The sequence below is a fragment of the Callithrix jacchus genome, chromosome 5 (genome assembly GCF_049354715.1).
Source record: "Callithrix jacchus isolate 240 chromosome 5, calJac240_pri, whole genome shotgun sequence".
NCBI classification, from domain to species: domain Eukaryota; kingdom Metazoa; phylum Chordata; class Mammalia; order Primates; family Cebidae; genus Callithrix; species Callithrix jacchus.
The window spans coordinates 23,767,786-23,787,744 of NC_133506.1; the positions used below are offsets into that span (position 1 = coordinate 23,767,786).

The following is a 19,959-nucleotide window of genomic DNA, read 5'->3' on the forward strand; positions in this document are numbered from 1 at the left end:
GTGTAAATCCTGTGTTCTGGCAATTTTACTCCTTCCTACATACCCAACAGAAATGTGTACATGTGTTCAGCAAAAGTTATGTGCATGGAGGTAGCAGCATTATTTGTAACAGAACAAACGGAAACAACCCAAATGTTCTTCAACAGTAGAACAGACAATTCTGGTCTGTTCACATCGCAGAATACCACTCAACAGCAGAAATCTATTATTAAAGGCAACAGCATGGATGCAGCTCACAAGCAGAACATTATGTGAAATACTTCAGGCACCCAAAAGCATGTGCTTTAGAATTCCATTGCTATGACGTACAAGAGCAGGCAAAGCTAATCTACATTGCTAAAAGTCAGAAGAGAGGTAACGTTGGTCCAGGAGGGATGAGTGGCCGGAAGTGGGCATTGAGAGCTGTCGGTGAGCTGCTGTTCTATTCCTTTATCTTGTTGCTGTTTACTTTGTTTCGATCATGGGTTTAGTTTGTGAAAATGATTCCCCCAGCTATACACTTAAGATTTATTCTGTATGGGTATTGTTCTATTTATTTATTAATTTATTTGAGACAAAGTCTCACTCTGTCAACAGGCTGGAGTGCAGTGGCACCATCTCTGCTCACTGCAACCTCTGCTTCCTGGGTTCAAGCAATTCTCCTGCCTCAGCCTCCCGAGTAGCTGGGACTACAGGCATGTGCCACTGTGGCCAGCTAATTTTTATATTTTTAGTAGAGACTGCGTTTCATCATGTTGGCAAGGATGGTCTTGATCTCTTGACATCGTGATCCACCTGCCTTGGCTTCCCAAAGTGTTGGGGTTTCAGGTGTGAGCCACTGCGCCTGATCTGTTTTTTTTTTATCTTTATTTTAAGCTCTGGGATACATGGGCAGGAATCGCATGTTTGTTACATAGATAAATGTGTGCCATGATTTGCTGCACTATCAATCCAACACCTTGGAATTCAGCCCAGCATGCATTAGCTATTTTTCCCAATGCAGTCCCTTCCCCTACCCCATCTCCCAACAGGCCCAAGTGTGTGTTGTTCCCCTACCTGTTTTCATGTGCTCTCATTTTTCAGTTCCCAAATACAAGTGAAAACATGCGGTGTTGGTTTTCTTTCCTGCATCAGTTTGCTGAGAACAAGAGCTTCCAGCTCCATCCATGTCCTTGCAGAAGACATGCTCTCATTCCTCTTTGTGGCTGCATAGTATTCCTATGTTCTGAATGGTATTGCCTAGATTTTATTCTAGGGTTTTTATAGTTTTGGTTTTTACATTTAAGTCTTTAATCCATCTTAAGTTAATTTTTATATGAGGTATAAAGAAGAGGTCCAGTTTCAGTTTTCTGTATATGGCTAGCCAGTTCTCCCAGCACAATTTATTAAGTAGGGAATCCTTTTCCCATTGCTTGTTTTTGTAAGGGTTGTCAAAAATATGAGATGGTTGTAGATGTGCGGTCTTATTTCTGAGTTCTCTATTGTGTTCCATTGGCCTAAGTGTCTGTTTTTTGTACAAGTACCCTACTGTTTTGGTTACTGTAGCCTTGTAGTATAGTTTGAACTCAGGTAGCCTGATGCCTCCAGGTTTGTTCTTTTTGCTCAGGATTGTCTTGGCTATAAAAGCTCTTTTTTTCCTTCCACATGAATTTAAAAATAGTTTCTTCTAATTCTGTGAAGAATCTCAGTGGTAGTTTAATGGGAATAGCATTGAATTTATAAATTACTTTGGGCAGTATGGACATTTTCACAATATTGATTCTTCCTATCCGTGAGGATGGAATGTTTTTCCATTTGTTTGTGTCCTCTCTGATTTTCTTGAGCAGTTGTTTGTAGTTCTTTCATGAAGAGGCCCTTCACTTCCCTTGCTAGCTGTATTCTTAGGTATTTTATTCTCTTTGTAACAATTGTGAATGGGAGTTCATTCATGATTTGGCTCTCTGCCAGTCTGTTATTGGTGTATGGGAATGCTCATGACTTTTACACATTGATTTTGTATCCTGAGACTTTGCTGAAGTTGCTTACCAGCTTAAGGAATTTTTGGCCTGAAATGATGGAGTTTTCTAGTTAAAGGATCATGTCATCTGCAAAAAAAGACAATTTGATTTCCTCTCTTCCTTTTTGAGTACCTTTATTTCTTTCTCTTGCCTGCTTACCTTGGCCAGAACTTTCAATATTATGTTGAATAGGAGTGGTGAGAGAGGGCATCCTTATCTTGTGCTGGTTTTCAGAGGGAATGCTTCCAGCTTTTGCCCATTCAGTATGATATTGACTGTGGGTTTGTTATAAATGGCTCTTATTATTTTGATGTATGTTCCTTCAATGCCTTGTTCATTGAGAGTTTTTAACATGAAGGGATGCTGAATTTTATTGAAGGCCTATTCTGCATCTATTGAGATAATCATGTGGTTTTTGTTATTAGTTCTGCTTATGTGATGAATTACATTTACTTATTTGCATACATTGAACTGGCCTTGCATCCTCTGGATGAAGCTGTCTTGATCATGGTGAATAAGTTTTTGATGTGTTGCTGTGTTTGGTTTGCCAGCATTTTATCAAGAATTTTTGCATTGCTGTTTATCAGGTTATTGGCCTGAAGTTTTCTTTTTTTGTTGTATCTCTGCCAGGTTTTAGTGTCAGGATGATGCTGGCCTCATAGAATGAGTCATGGAGGAGTCCCTGCTTTTCAATTGTTTGGAATAACTTCAGAAAAAAGGGTATCAGCTGCTCTTTGTACCTCTAGTCGGATTCAGCTGTAAATTCATCTGGCCCTAGGATTTTTTTGGTTGGTAGGCTATTTCTCACTGCCTCAATTTCAGAACTTGTTACTAGTCTATTCAGGGATTCAGCTTCTCCCTGGTTCAGTCTTGGGAGGGTGTATATGTCCAGGAATTTATCCATTTCTTCTAAATTTTCTAGTTTGTTTGTATTGATATTTATTATGTATATATACTGTTCTTTAATAAAACATTAAATAAAAGTGGAAAAAAAGAAAAACTATGGAATAGAGAAGACAAAATTCATCTATGTCCTATCTTTGCTGAGTGCCCCTTCACTATGTCATTTTATTTTCTATAGAATGTGCAAAAGGGGAATGTGAGACTGAATTTAGGTAATCAAATAGCCATTGACTTTCTTTCTTTCTTTTTTTTTTTTGAGACAGATTCTTACTCTGTCACCCAGGCTGGAGTGCAGTGACACAATCATAGCTTGCTACAACCTCAACCTCCTGAGCTCAGACGAGCCTGTCACCTCAGCCTCCCAGGTAGCTGGGACTGCAGGTGCACACCACCATGCCTGACAATCTTTTTTTGTATTTTTTTGTAGAGAAGATGTTTAACCGTGATGTTACCCAGACTGGTCTCGAATTCCTCGGCTCAGGCTCTCTGTGCACCTCGGCCTCCCAAAGTGCTGGGATTACAGGCATGAGCCACTGCACCCACCATTATTGACTTTAAAGTGTGAAGGGACAATAGCTTGCTCTATCTTCCTCTGTTCCCCCAAAGCAGACATCTCTACTATTTAATTCCTGGAGATGTCATTCTGATACAGGCAAACTACAAAACTGGGGCTCAGCCTGTGAGGGTTTGTGGCTTTGCTCACGAAAGAATTCAAGAGTGAGACAACAGTGAAAGAAAGCATGTTTATTAGAGCAATGGTGTCCACAGAATGGCTGCTGTATAGACAAACAGGGCTATCCCGTAGGTATGGTAGCACAGAAGAGCATCTGTGGATTGCTGGCTAGCTCTGCTTATACCCACTTTTATTTATATCCTAAATAAGGGGCTTATTCATGAACAAGGGGTGGAGAGTTCCTGAAACCACACAAGGTCACTTCTGGATCATTGCCACAGCATTTGTAAACTGTCAAGGCACTGATGGGAGTGTCTTTAGCAAATGCAAATAATTAATAAGGGTAACTAGAGGTCACTTTCATCACCATCTTGGTTCTAGCTGGTGCCACATCCTGTCTTGATCAGCAGCAGGGAGACTGAGGCTCAGAAGACAAGTCCAGCTGATCTCCTATCTCAATCCCAGGGATGCATTAGATCTTCTGTTGTTTTCATGATAATCACTGGAAAATTGCACAAGCACAAATACAGATACTTTAAAATTTTTTAAATTAATTTATATTTTGAGATAGGGTCTTGCTTCTTTGCTTTGGCTGATCTTGAACTGCTGCCCTTAAGCAATACTCCCATCTCAGTCTCCCAAGAGCCCCTGTACTCAGTTAAAAATGCAGATTCTTGGTTGAGTGTGGTGGCTCATGCCTGTAATCCCAGCATGTTGGGAGTCCGAGGTGGATGGATCACTTGAAGTCAGGAGTTTGAGACCAGCCTGACCAACATGATGAAACCCCATCTCTACTAAAAATATAAAAATTAGTCAGGCGTAGTGGCACACACCTGTAATCTTAGGTGCTTGGGAGGCTGAGGCAGGAGAGTCACTTGAATCCAGGAGGCAGAGGTTGCAGTGAGCTGAGATCACGCCACTGCATTCCAGCCTGAGCAACAGAATGAGACTGTCTCAAAACAAACAAACAAACATACAAACAAAAACCTGTAGATTCTTAAAAGAGCTATAGAGACACCAGCAGGGACTTCAGATCTTTACACTGTCATTAATACCACTCCGTTGTATGCTAAGAAGCCAACTTTTTTCCATCCATTATTTTCATTAGATTATCTACTCTTCATACTTGCTGCTGGAATGTGGCCCAGTTATTAAATTTTTAGTTAAAATTTTTAAAAAAGGAGATAGGGTCTCTATCTGTTGCCCAGGCTGAGCAGGCAGTGGTGAGATCTTGGCTCATTACAATCTCTGACTCTTAGACTGAAGCAATCCGTCCACCACAGCCTCCTGAGTAGCTGGGATTCCAAGTGTGCACCACCACGCCTGGCCAATTTTTGCATTTTTAGTAGAGATGGAGTTTCAGCATGTTGGCAAGGCAGGTCTCGAACTCCTGGCCTCAAGTGATCTGCCTACCTCGGCCTCCCAAAATGCTGGGATTGCAGGCATGTGGCCTGGCCCTCTTCCAGCTTTCTTAATTCAAATTCCCAAGAATCCCCAGGCCCAATTTTTCCTAGGCTGATTACAAGCCCACGCACTGACTAAAGGGCTGCTGAACTGGGTGGCTCCTCCTGGACTCATCAAATGTGGTGCTGGTGAGTCAGTGCCATGTGATAGAAATCTTTTGGCCACTTTAGCATTAGGAGTCTGTGGGCAGTTTTTTCTAGAAGAGGGTGATCTGCCCAGTACACAGACCCACTATTTCTCCATCTTTCCTTTTTCCTTCAGTCCTAAAAGTCAAATTTCAAATTTCCATGCTAGATAAAGATAGGATGAGTCCTCAGAATTCTCAGCATATCCCCAACCTTCACCTGCGACATGAGCGTCTGCTTCCCTTTCAGCCCAATCATTCACGATGTCTGTTTGGCAGTGGCAACAATGGCTGGTTCATGGTTTAGCTTTAATTTTCCCTGCTGCCCACTTTCTGGCAGCAATGCGAGCGAGCAGTGAAATGGCCAAATAGTGGCGGACAGGAGGGAGCAGAGTGGAGGCAGAAGCCAGGTGCTGAATAATGAGCCTATGAATAGCAAGACCTGACCGCACCAGCCTTCCTGAGTAGCCTGGAGGAGAGGATAGGCCCCTCTTGGCTGGGAGGGTGGATGCTGAACCGTAGGGATACACCACAGGATTCATTGGCCTTGGCAGGGCTATAAAGACTCTGCTTCCGCTGGAATAAACTCATCTTGAACACCATCTCCTGTGTATTTCCACAAATCTGTTTTCTCAGGGTGTTCAGAATTCATTCCTTTTTGGTTCTTCTGCTGCTCAAAGGAAATAGAAACCCAAGGGATCCAACTTCTCAGGGTAAAATAAACACAATTCTTTTTGAACGTGCTAAGCCAGAAGAAAATGAGGCCAAAGGATGAATAAGACACACAACTAAAACAAATCAAATTGTAGCGAGGTTGAGTCCTCTCTTTTCAGTTGCCAAGAGAGGGTTTATACGTTCTTATTATAATGCATTTTGTTAGTTTTGCTTTTGTCTTTCCCATCCAAAATCACCGTCCCTTGTCTTTACTCACAAACCTGTAGGCTTTCTCCATCTGCCCCATATCCCTTCTAAACTCAATAATGATCTAATAAACATTTACACACAAAGGTGTCAATGACACATGATGCTATAAAAGGTGACTGTATCACGGTCAGCTTCAGCATCTTGGTCCCTGCCAACTGATATTAATAATGGGCCTTGACCTTCCAACCCTACCTGCTAATGACTAAGACACTCGATACCAAGCCCACTAAATATGTACAGCCCGCTGCAGCTGGGATTCAGACATCAGCCAAGCTCTGAGCACATGTTCCCTTAACTCAGAGTATCTTCCCCTTCGCCAGAGAGAACGCCTGAGGATGGGCCTCCACTCCCCACTTTCACCTTGTTAGCCCCATCAGTCAGTTGGAAGCTGATGTCTGGAGTCTTCAGGTACAGCACACTCAGATCCGGCACACTCAGGTCCAGCACACTCAGGTCCAGCACACTCAGGTCCGACACACTCAGATCCAGCACACTCAGGTACAGCACACTCAGGTGCGGCACACTCAGGTGCGGCACACTCAGGTCCGGCACACTCAGGTCCCGCACACTCAGATCCAGCACACTCAGGTCCCGCACACTCAGGTACAGCACACTCAGGTCCGGCACACTCAGGTCCGGCACACTCAGATCCAGCACACTCAGGTCCAGCACACTCAGGTCCAGTACACTCAGGTGTGGCACACTCAGGTCCAGCACACTCAGGTCCGGCACACTCAGATCCAGCACACTCAGATCCAGCACACTCAGGTCCGGCACACTCAGATCCAGCACACTCAGGTCCGGCACACTCAGATCCGGCACACTCAGGTCCAGCACACTCAAGTCCGGCACACTCAGGTACGGCACACTCAGGTCCCGCACACTCAGATCCGGCACACTCAGGTCCAGCACACTCAGGTCCAGCACACTCAGGTCCGACACACTCAGATCCAGCACACTCAGGTACAGCACACTCAGATCCAGCACACTCAGGTCCGGCACACTCAGATCCAGCACACTCAGGTCTGGCACACTCAGATCCAGCACATTCAGGTCCGGCACACTCAAGTCCGGCACACTCAGGTGCGGCACACTCAGGTATGGCACATTCAGGTCCGGCACACTCAGGTACGGCACACTCAGATCCAGCACACTCAGGTCCGGCACACTCAGGTACAGCACACTCAGATCCAGCACACTCAGGTCCGGCACACTCAGATCCAGCACATTCAGGTCCGGCACACTCAAGTCTGGCACACTCAGGTGCGGCACACTCAGGTCCGGCACACTCAGGTACGGCACATTCAGGTCCGGCACACTCAGGTACGGCACACTCAGGTACGGCACACTCAGATCCAGCACACTCAGATCCAGCACACTGAGGTACAGCACACTCAGATCCAGCACACTCAGGTCCGGCACACTCAGATCCAGCACACTCAGGTCCAGCACACTCAGGTCTGGCACACTCAGATCCGGCACATTCAGGTCCCCCACACTCAAGTCCGGCACACTCAGGTGCGGCACACTCATGTCCGGCACACTCAGGTACGGCACATTCAGGTCCGGCACACTCAGGTACGGCACACTCAGATCCAGCACACTCAGGTCCGGCACACTCAGGTACAGCACACTCAGATTCAGCACACTCAGGTCCGGCACACTCAGATCCAGCACATTCAGGTCTAGCACACTCAAGTCAGGCACACTCAGGTGCAGCACACTCAGGTACAGCACACTCAGATCCAGCACACTCAGGTCCAGCACACTCAGATCCAGCACACTCAGGTCCGGCACACTCAGATCCAGCACACTCAGGTCCAGCACACTCAAGTCCGGCACACTCAGGTACGGCACACTCAGGTCCGGCACACTCAGGTACGGCACACTCAGGTCCGGCACACTCAGGTACAGCACACTCAGGTCTGGCACACTCAGGTACAGCACACTCAGATCCGGCACACTCAGGTGCGGCACACTCAGATCCGGCACACTCAGGTCCGGCACACTCAGGTACAGCACACTCAGATCCAGCACACTCAGATCCAGCACACTCAGATCCAGAACACTCAGGTCCGGCACACTCAGGTCCAGCACACTCAGGTCCAGCACACTCAGATCCAGCACACTCAGATCCAGCACACTCAGGTACAGCACACTCAGGTCCGGCACACTCAGGTCCAGCACAGCTCCTGAGTTAGCTCCAACCAAGTGGGCAGACAGGCTGTCAGCAGCCATGTTCTGCTGTGGGGGTGGAAGACTCCGTCTACCTTCCTAGGTTCTGGTGCTGGGTCTGAGAATTAAACTGCCATCAGACAGATTAACAGTAAAAAGGAGTATAGGTTTTATTTAATATTTTTATAGGCATAAGGGAATGCTCATAAGAAAAATAAATTCCCAAAGAAATGATCAGGACCCAGAGCTTATATAGTATTTTTTTTTTTAAAGCAAAGGATACATTTGCGGAGAAGTGACAGGACAAATGGGTTTAGGCAGTACGTTGTGGAAAAGTGTCTAGAAAATGTATGGGGCTAATGGATGATAAAGGTTATTTTAATAGGTTTGTACAGATCAATTTTCCATTGACTCCTAATCTCTGGTGATAAGAATGCTCTTCTCCTCCTGGTACAAAGAAGGCATCTTTCTTACCAGAAACTTTATGACTTGCTTTTAGGTCAAAAAAGGGAGGGAGGTCAGAAAGCCCTTTCTGCATCTGCTGTTTCTCAAGTTCCTTTAGCTCAGAATAATTAATACGTCACAATGGCATATTTTGGGGCGGTATGTTCTGAACTCCTTCACTACCAGGAGAAGGTGTTTGGTTTTGTGGTCTTGGCCCACAAACCAAATAAGGATCCCAGTCCTCTTCTCCCATGGGAAGGTAGACCCACACTCATAGCATGTGCCACATGCCTCCCGTTGTGTGCGCCACTCAGTATGTGGAGTTCGCTGGCAATGCCACAGTGAGCAAAGGAGACACACTTCCACCTTCTCACAGCTCACGAATGAGTTCTGGTTAGGAAGAGACACATGTAGGGTTAAGAGAACCCAGAATGGAAGGATTCGTTCTGCCCAGGGAGGCCAGAAGGTGCTTTCTTGCAAAAGTGGAAATTGAGCTAAGATCTGAAGGAAAACAAGAATGGGTTAATAGGGATTGCAGAGTGAAAGAGCACCAAGCAGATGGAACAGCCTTCCCCATGGAGGGATGGGCACAGCTGTTCAAGAAGCTGAATGCAACAATGCCAGCTGGTGCACCCAGAGAGAGGAGGGTGGGACCGCATCACCAAGGGGCTTTCTTTCAGGCATAAGGACTGGACTTTATCATAAAGGGATTTTGCTAAATGAACAAAGACAAGGGGCAGGGGAGTTTCATGTATAGGAGGGAACACTGCTGCAATGAAGGGCGGTGGATGTAACGTGGATAAAGAGGGGAGTGAAGGGATGGGAAGGCTGAGGGGAGAAAACGTTTGGTCTGTGCACTCTAGGCTGCCATGAAGTAGAAAGCTCAAGAAGCCACCTGTGAGGGTGGGGCATTTGCTGAGCTGGTCTTGGTCTCCTGGGGCGTGCTGTTGGGACAGGGGGATCTTGGGCTGTGGGTTTGGGAGCCAGATCCAGAAGAAGCGAAGGTGACATCAGGCGGTGTGGTGGGAAGTCCCCGAGAACCTAAAGCCTGGAAGCATGGGAGCTGGGGAAGGGTGTGCTGGGGAAGAAGGTCATAGGAGGAACACATTGGCCTGGCTGGAGCTAGGAATATTTTCAAATATTTTGCTTAATATATAAGTAAATATCAATATACTTATTTTCATCTACATACTGCCTTTGACTATTTTTTTTTCTAAGAGGAATTCTTTTAAAACAGTTTTGGAAATAATATCAAACTTAAAAATGTTAAAGAAGTGAAAATATTCAATGGACCATCCATAAACCCCTTTCCCAGATTGACCTCCTATTAACATTTTACCTCACTTGCCTTATTCACTTATTTATTATTTATTTTTTGAGCCAGAATCTCAGTGGCATGACCATGGCTTGCTTCGGCTTCCATCTCCTGGGTTCAAGCGATTCTAGTGCCTTAGCCTCTCCAGTAGCTGGGATTACAGGTGCATGCCCCCACACCCGGCTAATTTTTGATTTTAGTATGGGGTTTCATCATGGTGCCCAAGCTGGTCTCAAACTCCTGAGCTCAAGTGACCCGCCAGCCTTAGTGTCCCAAAATGTTGGGATTACAGGCGTGAGCCATTGCACCCGGTAGCAACAATTTTAGGTAAATTACATAAGCCACGGTCCTTTACTCCTAAATACTTTATGGCACATATTCTAAGAATAAGGATACTCACTCTTGTTACTACAGTTACCAACCTGCAAACCCATATGAATATATTGCTTTATCTGATCTACAGAGAATACCCAAATTTCATCATTTGACCCAATAATTTTCTTTAGAGCAGTAGTTTTTTTCCTCCAGTACAGGATTCAGTCTAAGGTCAAATATTGCCTTTAGTTAGTTTCCTTAGCCTCCTTTAATTTGGATAATTTTCATGTATGTTTGGCTATCATTTTTAATATCCCAGTGTTTTCCTAGTTATCTTCCTCTTTTGTAGAATTATTGGAGCAAAGCTATAAACACTTGAGCACCTTTTGTAATACAGACTGTCATATTTTTCCCCAGCTGTTTACTAGTTTATGTTACATATACTTTGTGCCTATATCTGTTTTCCCACACATTTGATAGCAAATGTCTTTTTTTTTTTTGAGACAGTTTCACTCTTGTCCAGGCTGGAGTGCAGTGGTGCAATCTTGGCTCACTGCAACCTCTGCCTCCCAGGTTCAAGAGATTCTCCCTACCTCAGCCTCTTGAGTAGCTGGGATTACAGGCGCACACCAGCATGCCTGGCTAATTTGTTGTATTTTTAGTAGAGATGGGGTTTCCTCATGTTGGCCAGTCTGGTCTTGAATGTCTGACCTCAGCTCATCCACCCGCCTTGGCCTCCCAAAGTTCTGGGATTACAGGCGTGAGCCACCGTGCCCGACCAGCTGTGTCTTTTTGTTGGTGATGTCCATTCAGCAGATAGCACATAGAATAATATCTCATTCTTATTCTGCTTTGCATTGTCTTCCATGTAGGCATACATTTCCCACAGCCTTTGCTATCAGATTCCCTCTTGTCTGAATTCCACCTGTCCATACCCTCTGAGGTTTATTCTTTTTTGTTGTTGTTGTTAATGAATGAGAGCTTCTTATGTTGCTCAGGTTGGCCTTGAACTCATAGCCTCGCCTCCTCAAGTGCCAGGACAACTGGTTGGAGCCACCGCGGCTCCCAGAGGTTTATTCTTGAAAGCAGAAACTGATATTTTTGTTGTTGTAGTTGTTAGTTTTTGGATTTTATTCCCACACAAATACCTAGCAGAGTATTACAGAATAAGTGTTCTTAAAAAAGAAGCATATTTTTAGAAAAGATTTTTATTTGCAAAATAAAGACTAGTAGGCATGGGGCGAGTGCAGTAGCTCTTGTGGATGAAAACTAAGCAAAACACCAAAAACAGACACATTTCCTGTTTAATCTAGCTGGAGCTGGCCAGCTGGTGGCAGTTTGACAGAATTGCAAGCAAAGGAGAAGAAAGTCAAGAACTTGCACATCCACGGGTTTTGTTTTGACAGAATGTTACATATACGGATACAAATATTTTTGAAAATTATCATCTGTTCAACAGTTATTTTGGGGGCTTTTCACTTCTTTCTTCAAATTCCATGTTACCAATTTTCCCAGAATCTTTGTAAAGAGATATCAAGGAAAATTCAAATTATATAGTTGTACACTGGGGAGAGGGGCTAACCTAAGAGAACTTCCCTGGTGGTAAATAAGAACTATTTTTTGAATAAATGCATATTATTCATTATTATACATTTTGAATAAATACATTCTTAGTATTCCAGAGAGATGCATAGGTTGAAAACATAAAATCAACGTCTCTAGGATAAAAGCTATTTCTTTTGGAATTGTATGAAACATGAAGGATGTTTCATGAATGTTCTCAGCCCCACCACTCACATCCTTGCCCAGTTCTCTCTCAGGAAATCTTTTTTTGATGTACCTATACAAAAAAGGAAGGCGCTAATTAAGTGATTAATAACATATTCATGTTGTTGAGCTTTTATTTCTATAAAACTGAGTCAAAGAGCATAAGAATTTTAAATTTTGTCCAGGCACAGTTGTTCATGCCTTTAATTCCAGTACTTTGGGAGGCCGAGGCGGGTGGATCATTTGAGGTGTGGAGTTCAAGACCAGTCTGGCCAACATGGTGAAACCCCATCTCCACTAAAAACACAAAAAATTAGCCGGGCATGGTGACAGGTGCCTGTAATGCCAGCTACTAGAGAGAATCGCTTGAACTCAGGAGGTAGAGATTGCAGTGAGCAGAGATCACGCCACTGCACTTCCAGTCTGGGCAACACAGCAAGACTTTGTCTCAAAAAAAAAAAAAAAAGGAATTTTAAATTTTGATAAATGTTCTACAATTGCTTTGCCTGTCTACCAAGTTCATGGCAACTTATGATTTTATCAGACTTTTTATTAGGCTGCCTGTTTCACCATACTCTTCCCAGAGCTGTATGCTTTTAATCTTCCAATTTTTTTCTAAGCCAATCTAAGAGTTGTTTGATAGACTAAAAATTCATTCTAAATTTTTTCCTATTTTTTACTACTAAATTGGCTAAATACTAATGATAGACCTAAAAATAAGTAAAACACATTATGCTGTTAAGTTAATCCACTTTTCTGGTGTATAGAGATTTCAAAGCATTAGGTGTCCAGGATCACCAAATCAAATACCATTTACAAAATTAGGAAATACAGAAAACAAATTTGTAAGCAATTACAGCATGAGATAGGATTACTGATCATTGCTACTCCTGGTAATAAAGATGCAACAGAGACAGGTGGCATATTTCTAATCAATAATTAAGGGTGAGTCAGACATCAAGGTCAATTTGAAACTATCATACTTAAAGCCATTTATCAAGTATCAGCTAGATGTTCAAATCTATGATATATGCATGGTTGAAGTGAAAAGATAATTATGAAGATGATCTTATTTCACTGAAAAATAAAACAAGTTATTAATGCTTAGTTTTGTGTTTTAGTATTTTAATAATCTCAGCAGCAAAGACAGGGAAAAGAGCCAATTTTCTCTTTTTCTTTCTTTTCAAAATTATTCCCAGAGATGCTGGCTGATTAAAGTGATGTCAGTGGGCTTATTAACAACAGTATCTGTTGGGTCTTCAAGTCATCAAGGTAAGTATGTTCTTAAATCATATCTATTGCTTGTTTATATTTCATTGATTTTGCAAATGCTTCATGAATAGGTCTTTTTTTTTGCAAACTTTAATGTCTTCCTCTTTAAACAGAATAGCAACATTCAAAAGGGTATTTTTGTTTTGTTTTGTTTTTTGAGACGAAGTTTCGCTCTTGTTACCCAGGCTGGAGTGCAATGGCGCGATCTCGGCTCACCGCAACCTCCGCCTCCTGGGATCAGGCAATTCTCCTGCCTCAGCCTCCCGAGTAGCTGGGATTACAGGCACGGGCCACCATGCCCAGCTAATTTTTTGTATTTTTAGTAGAGACGGGGTTTTACCATGTTCACCAGGATGGTCTCGATCTCTTGACCTCGTGATCCACCTGCCTTGGCCTCCCAAAGTGCTGGGATTACAGGCGTGAGCTACCGCACCCGGCCTCAAAAGGGTATTAAAACGAGAATCTTTGTCTTGCATTTCCAGCAATACCTCCACAGGCTTAAAACAAAACAACAGATGCTGAGTTCTCCCACATTTCATATTGAAGTTCTAGGTCATCCATGCAAAAGAACTGGTTGCTGATCCAGCCAACACTTTTATACTTCTTTGTTATAAAAGGGTTGCACATTTTTCCCCCTACATTTCATCAACACCTTGGAGAAAGGAAAAGTTTTCCTTACCCTCATCTCCAGCCTAGAGAGAAGTGCTGAGTGGGATCTACTCAGTACACTTGTTTGGTGGAGTTTGAGGATAATAAACATATGAATGGTGACTTTAAGGTTCCAGTTCTCGTCACTTGTCTCTGTCAATATATAAAGGCCGCCCACTCCTTACATATTATCATCACCAACTTGTGAGGGCTGCCTGGTTTACAAATCCACAAAACCTGTCTGTGGCAAGTTAGGGAAGGTGGGCAGCAGAGCCAATATGTGTACTAATCATATCTAGGGTCAGTAAAGATTAGGGTTGGCTAATTTGGTCCAATCCTAGCCAGGATATGAGCAACAAGACCCATGGGAGTATCAATATCAGAGAAGCTCCTCATATAGGGAATAAGAACCATGGGTATGCATAGCTTGATGGGACTTGCTCTTGACACAGGGGAGTGTGTGCTACAGCTGTGCTTGCCTGATGCTGGCTGGCCAAGTTGCCAGCCAGAGGTCCTGGGCCTCCTTTATACAAAGCCCTTTCACAAGATCCAATCCAGATACTAGAGAAGGAGGGAATGTCCATACCTACTGATATTCACCCACTGTGCTGGTCCATCAGTCACCAACTAAGGTGACTAAGGCCCCACAGAGATTAAGGCACTGTGGCTTCTATCCCACCCCAAATAAATACTTATGAATATTAATTAATATGGAAGATTTAGTTTAGATAGATTAAAGTGAATAGTTCTTTGCTATGTTGAATAATACTATGAGTGTCAGTCATTTGAAGACTACCTCTGGTCAGTTTCCCCTCACTATGTCAAAACTGGTGGAATGACTATACCATTTACTGGTCACTGAAGACCTTAACCCCCACAGCTTTGACAGAGAGGCCATGTGTCCCGTGCTGGGAAGACCCAAGGCTGAAAGTAAAAGTGGGAGCCTCCTGTTTGGTGGAAGGTGACTCCAGTGGCTGCACCAGAAAACAGTTGCCCATAAGAGGACGGAGGGCATTCTTCCTGTGGGTAGAGGGTATTCCCTAGGAGCGAGGAAACCCATACAGGCTTAATCTCTGAGGAGCGTGCATATAGTAACTTTGGCTATTTTATCATTTGGTATCTTTGTGTTTTTATCAAAATATTATAATTATTCTTTGAGCAGGAGAGTACATAGACTATCCCTTATATGGGAAGATACCTATTTTATCCTTACCAGATGTATATACCGTTAAAAATACTACATTATATGTTAAAGCATTAATCACTCATGTTAATTATATTAAGGAGCATGTTGAGAGGCTGTAATTAGTTTTGAAGGGCATATCCTAATATTGAGACAAGGGGAAGGTGCTTTCTTAGCTTTTATAAATACCATGGGTAAGTACAAAGACCTGTGTACCTACGCTATATCCACCCAATCATGCTCACACAGACACACACAGACACACAGACACATACACACACACACGCACACAACACATTATAGGCAATGGCCAGTCTGAACTTAGGAACTAAAAAAAAAAGTTGGATGTGGTCCCCACCTACAATGAATAGACAAATAGAGCGAAAGCAGCAGTCACTGCTGACAATTGAATTAGTGGTTGCGGAGCTGAAGTACAAAATGAAAAGCTCTTTCTCAAAGCAGAAAGAACACAGAAATAGAAATCATGAGGAGAAAAAAAGATTTGGACACCAGATCTTGGAGACCTAAGTGAGACTAATAGGTATTCCAGATGGAGAAGATGGAACAGATGGAAGGGAGTTAATCACACTCGTAATTGAAAACTTCACTTGTTTGACAAAAGACTTGGTTTGCAGATAAGAGTGCTCCGAGCTCCAAATGTGATTAATGAGAAAAGACACTTTAGCACATCCTGGTAAAGTTATGAATTAAGGATAAATAGTACAATGTTACTTTTCCAAGCACAGTGAAAAAAAGATAACATCAGCATCAAACCACAGCTTCATCCCCGACACAGGCAAAGTCTGCATTCCCCATGTTTCTGGAACTTTCGGGATCTAAAAGAGAAATTTTGTTCCTCTTTTATTTGGCTTCACTCTGTGTGGTAGATTAAAGATGACTGCAGATTCTTTTTCAGTCCCTACGGAGAGGCAGAATTTATTTCCCCTCCCTAGAATCCAGGGTGGCCCGACGATTGCTTACCCAATAGAATGTGATAGAGGAGTTGCTGTGCCAGTTTGTTGCTGTGCCTAGTCTGTGGAGGGCTAGCTGCTTCTGCCTCCTGCGTCTTAGAATGCTTGCACATTGGCTACTCATTCTCCCAACTCAGCTGCCATGCTGTAAGGAAGCTCAAGACACATAGGGAGGCCAGAAGGAAGCTTTTCTGTTGATAGTACAAGTGAGTTTAGTGGTCAGCATCTGAATCCTCTTTAATGGACTGTGAGGGCAAATTCTAGAATAGAGAAACTCTAATAATCCAATCACACTTCACTCTCTGGTCATGCTCAGTGAGCTTTCTTAAAAGAGGTATCCAGTAGATTCTATAAGCAGAGAATTGCCTCCCCTTCTCAGTTAATTTTTTTTTTTGAGATGAAGTTTTGCTCTTGTTGCCCAGGCTGGAGTGCAATGGTGCAATCTTGGTTCACTGCAACCTCTACCTCCTAGGTTCAAGTGATTCTCTTGCCTCAGCCTCCTGAGTAGCTGGGATTACAGGTGCCTGTCACCATGTCTGGCTAATTTTTGTATTTTTAGTAGAGACAGGTTTCACCATGTTGGTCAGGCTGATCTCGAACTCCTGACCCCAGGTGATCCTCCTGCCTTGGCCTCCTAAAGTGCTAGGATTACAGGCATGAGCCACCATGCTCGGCCCCCAGTTAATTATTTATAATGGAATTACATACAGTTTTGTGTGTGTGTGTGTGTGTGTGTGTGTGTGTGTGTGTGTGTACTTCTGGAGACCTTGCAATACCATTTAATCCTCTCCATTGCCAGACCTAAATCTTCTTTTTGGATATTAAAAAATGTAGCTTTGGAGTGAGCAGCCAATAAATTCCCTACTTGTCTAAGACAAAGAAGAGTGTCAGCCTATTAGGCCATGAGATGGCAGGGGTTACTACTCATAGGACTGCATGACAGTTTTACTATATGAGATTCAAAAAACAAAAACAGAATTCCAAGGAGGACATGCATCCTACTGGAGCCTTGTATTGACCATGTATGTTACCTTCTAGATACCAGTGCTTTGACATCTGAGGTCTTGCTGACTGCTGGAGGGACTTCTCCTCCCAGGGGCAAGCAATTTGTTTATGAACATGCTTGGCAAATACAAACCAACAATCCAGAGCCTATACCTCAACCTCCTCCTTTACTAGGATCTCACACTCCAGGTCATTATCTACCTGCCCTAGCAACCTTAGGGCCTGGTACCACTCAATAGGGAGCACCAATCTTAAACCTTCATACCCTGCCTCAGTGGTTCCTTTCTGTATTTTCTGTATTATGGAAACCGTAATACAGGCACCTGCCCACAGGAAAATTCTCTGTCTATAACCAACCTCGGTGTTTTCTTAAACCTTCATACCCTGCCTCAGTGGTTCCTTTCTGTATTATGGAAACCATAATACAGTCACCTGCCCACAGGAAAATTCTCTGTCTATAACCACCCTCAGTGTTTTCTTGAGTGGCCTCTTGTGATGTGTCATGCTCTCTCCACTCGGAACTCTGAGTAGCAAACTAGCATTTCAAGGCAGTCGTCTCCTGATCTGCTGGCCTTACTATACCTCAGATTCTCTATTGATACACTATATTTTAGAGCAAACCTCTAGATATTGGAGCCAGACTTCACTTCTCTCTGGATATTGAACCATGTGTGTCTTAGTTCATGTATTTGTGGCATGCTGATGGGGCAGCACTGCCACTGATGATTTTATCATCACTCAAACATGTTCTAGGTGGCCTATGGCAGGTTATATTTTTCAAAGATAACTGCAACACTGTTTCTTCCCACATGCTGTTTTGTATAATGTGAATTTATAGTCCTCCCACTTGTTTTCTCCCCTGAATCTTGTGATTGTGGCAGAAGTGATACAATATGACTTCTGAGGTTAGGTCACAAAAGGTGATAGGGCTTCACCTGGTTCTTTTGTGAAACACTCTAAGAACCCAGCTACCATGCTGGGAGGAAGCTCAAGTAGCCCATGTGGAAATGCCCACGTGAAGAGGAGCGAAGGCTTCCAGACCACCACACTGGCTGAGCTCCCAAATAATAATAATTTTTTTAAAATGTGCCAGCCATGAGAGTGTACCTCCTTGAAAATGAGTTTTACAGTCCCCAGGTGGGCTGCCTCAGCTAATGCTGAGTAAAGCAGAGATGAGCTGTCCTTGCTGAGCCTTGCCAAAATTGCAGTCATGAGCTAAATAAATGTTTGCAGTTGTTTTAAGCTACTGAGCTCTGGAAGGACAGCTTGTTATGCAGAAATATATAGCTGGAAAGTGGCCTAATCATAAAGTCTTACTAAAGGGAGCACGTACTAAAATACGGCAAGTTTATGGAACCTCGCCACATGGCCAGGTCTGGGGCTGAGGCAGATTTTCTAAACCAAACACCCACCTTAGATATTCTGATTTAATTGGTTTGCAGTAGGACCCAAGTGATTTTAATGTATTAATATAACAAGATGACTCTAACTTGCCTGCACTGAGAACAATTGATACAGAAACTGTGAGAGGTCAGGAGACCCAGGCATCTGCATGTTTAAAGATTCTCAATTGGTATACTTAACTGGCAGGGAAGATACCATGATCACGAAGGTGGTTTTCCCAGGGCAAGGCTTATCCATTGCACTCTGGATGTGCTGACCCCTGTGATTTCCCCAAATGTGGGAAACTCGACTGCATAATTTGTGGTAGTGGGGGACTGCGTTCACACTTAAAAAAAAAAAAGATTCTCAATTGGTTCAAATGTGTAGCCAGGGCTGAGGACACTATAGCTGAACTGTCTACAAAGTGAACATCAGAGGAGTGTTTCTTAAGCCTTAACGTGCACACTACTCACCAGGGGATATTGTTAACAATGCAAATTCTGATTTATAAACCTGAGGTGGGGCCCCAGGTCTTCATTTTCATCAAGTTTCCATGGGATGTGGATGCTGCTGGCCCCAGGACCACACTGGGAGCAGCTGGGAGTTAAAGCGCTATGCAATTGCTAAACGAAGATGTCTGGGTAAAGTATCTACAGTGTGTATAACATCTGCCCAGGGGCCTCAAACTGGCCCTAATGCAAGAAGTAAAATGCAGTGCATTAATGAGGGATGTGGGAACTCAGCGGTTGCATACTCAGAGGATTCTGTGGATGAGAAGTCTGTGTTCCAGCTCCTGGTTTAGAATTGATTGAAAACATTACCATCTTAAAGTGATACTAGGGTGGAATGCATGATAATCTGAATGAGGCATCTTCCTGTTGATATCACCCAGGATGTACTCTGTTGCAAGAGGGCTTTGGGGAGTTATTCTTTATGGGTTCTGTGGCCCATATCAACCTATGATGAGGCAAGGGCTGTTATGAGCCACAGCATCTCTTCATCCGCCTGTGTAGGGTCTTCACCAGAAATCTCATGCAGGAGTGGTAGTTCTGAGAAACTGAAAGAGAGCCACTTTAAGTTTCTAATGGCATCCAATGAACGACCCCTATTTATGTATTTATTATTATACGTTAAGTTCCGGGCTACATGTGCAGATCATGCAGGTTTGTTACATAGGTGTACACTTGCATCCATCCTCCTGTTATCTACATTAGGTATTTCTCCTAATGTTATCCCTCCCCAATTTCCCCAACCCTGTTATCCCTCCCCTATTCCCCCCAACCCCCAACAGGCCCCAGTGTATGATGTTCCCTTCCCTGTGTCCATGTGTTCTCATTGTTCAACACCCACTTATGAGAGAGAATATGCAGTGTTTGGTTTTTTTGTTCTTGTGCCAGTTTGCTGAGAATGATGGTTT

At 43.5% G+C, this 19,959-nt stretch overlaps 1 long non-coding RNA gene and 1 other non-coding gene across 2 annotated transcripts in view; both read left to right on the forward strand.

Moving 5' to 3' along the window:
• The first annotated feature begins 330 nt into the window (after positions 1-330).
• The window catches only part of LOC128932028 (uncharacterized), a 68,292-nt gene continuing 48,663 nt past the window's right edge, over positions 331-19,959 (forward strand). The window contains exons 1-2 of the long non-coding RNA XR_008481235.2: positions 331-408; positions 13,280-13,352. This is a non-coding gene — a long non-coding RNA (uncharacterized LOC128932028). The remainder of the gene's footprint in view (positions 409-13,279; positions 13,353-19,959) is intronic.
• LOC118154086 (U1 spliceosomal RNA) lies at positions 18,735-18,892 on the forward strand. Its single transcript, XR_004744014.1, has one exon. It is a non-coding gene; the product is annotated as a U1 spliceosomal RNA (small nuclear RNA).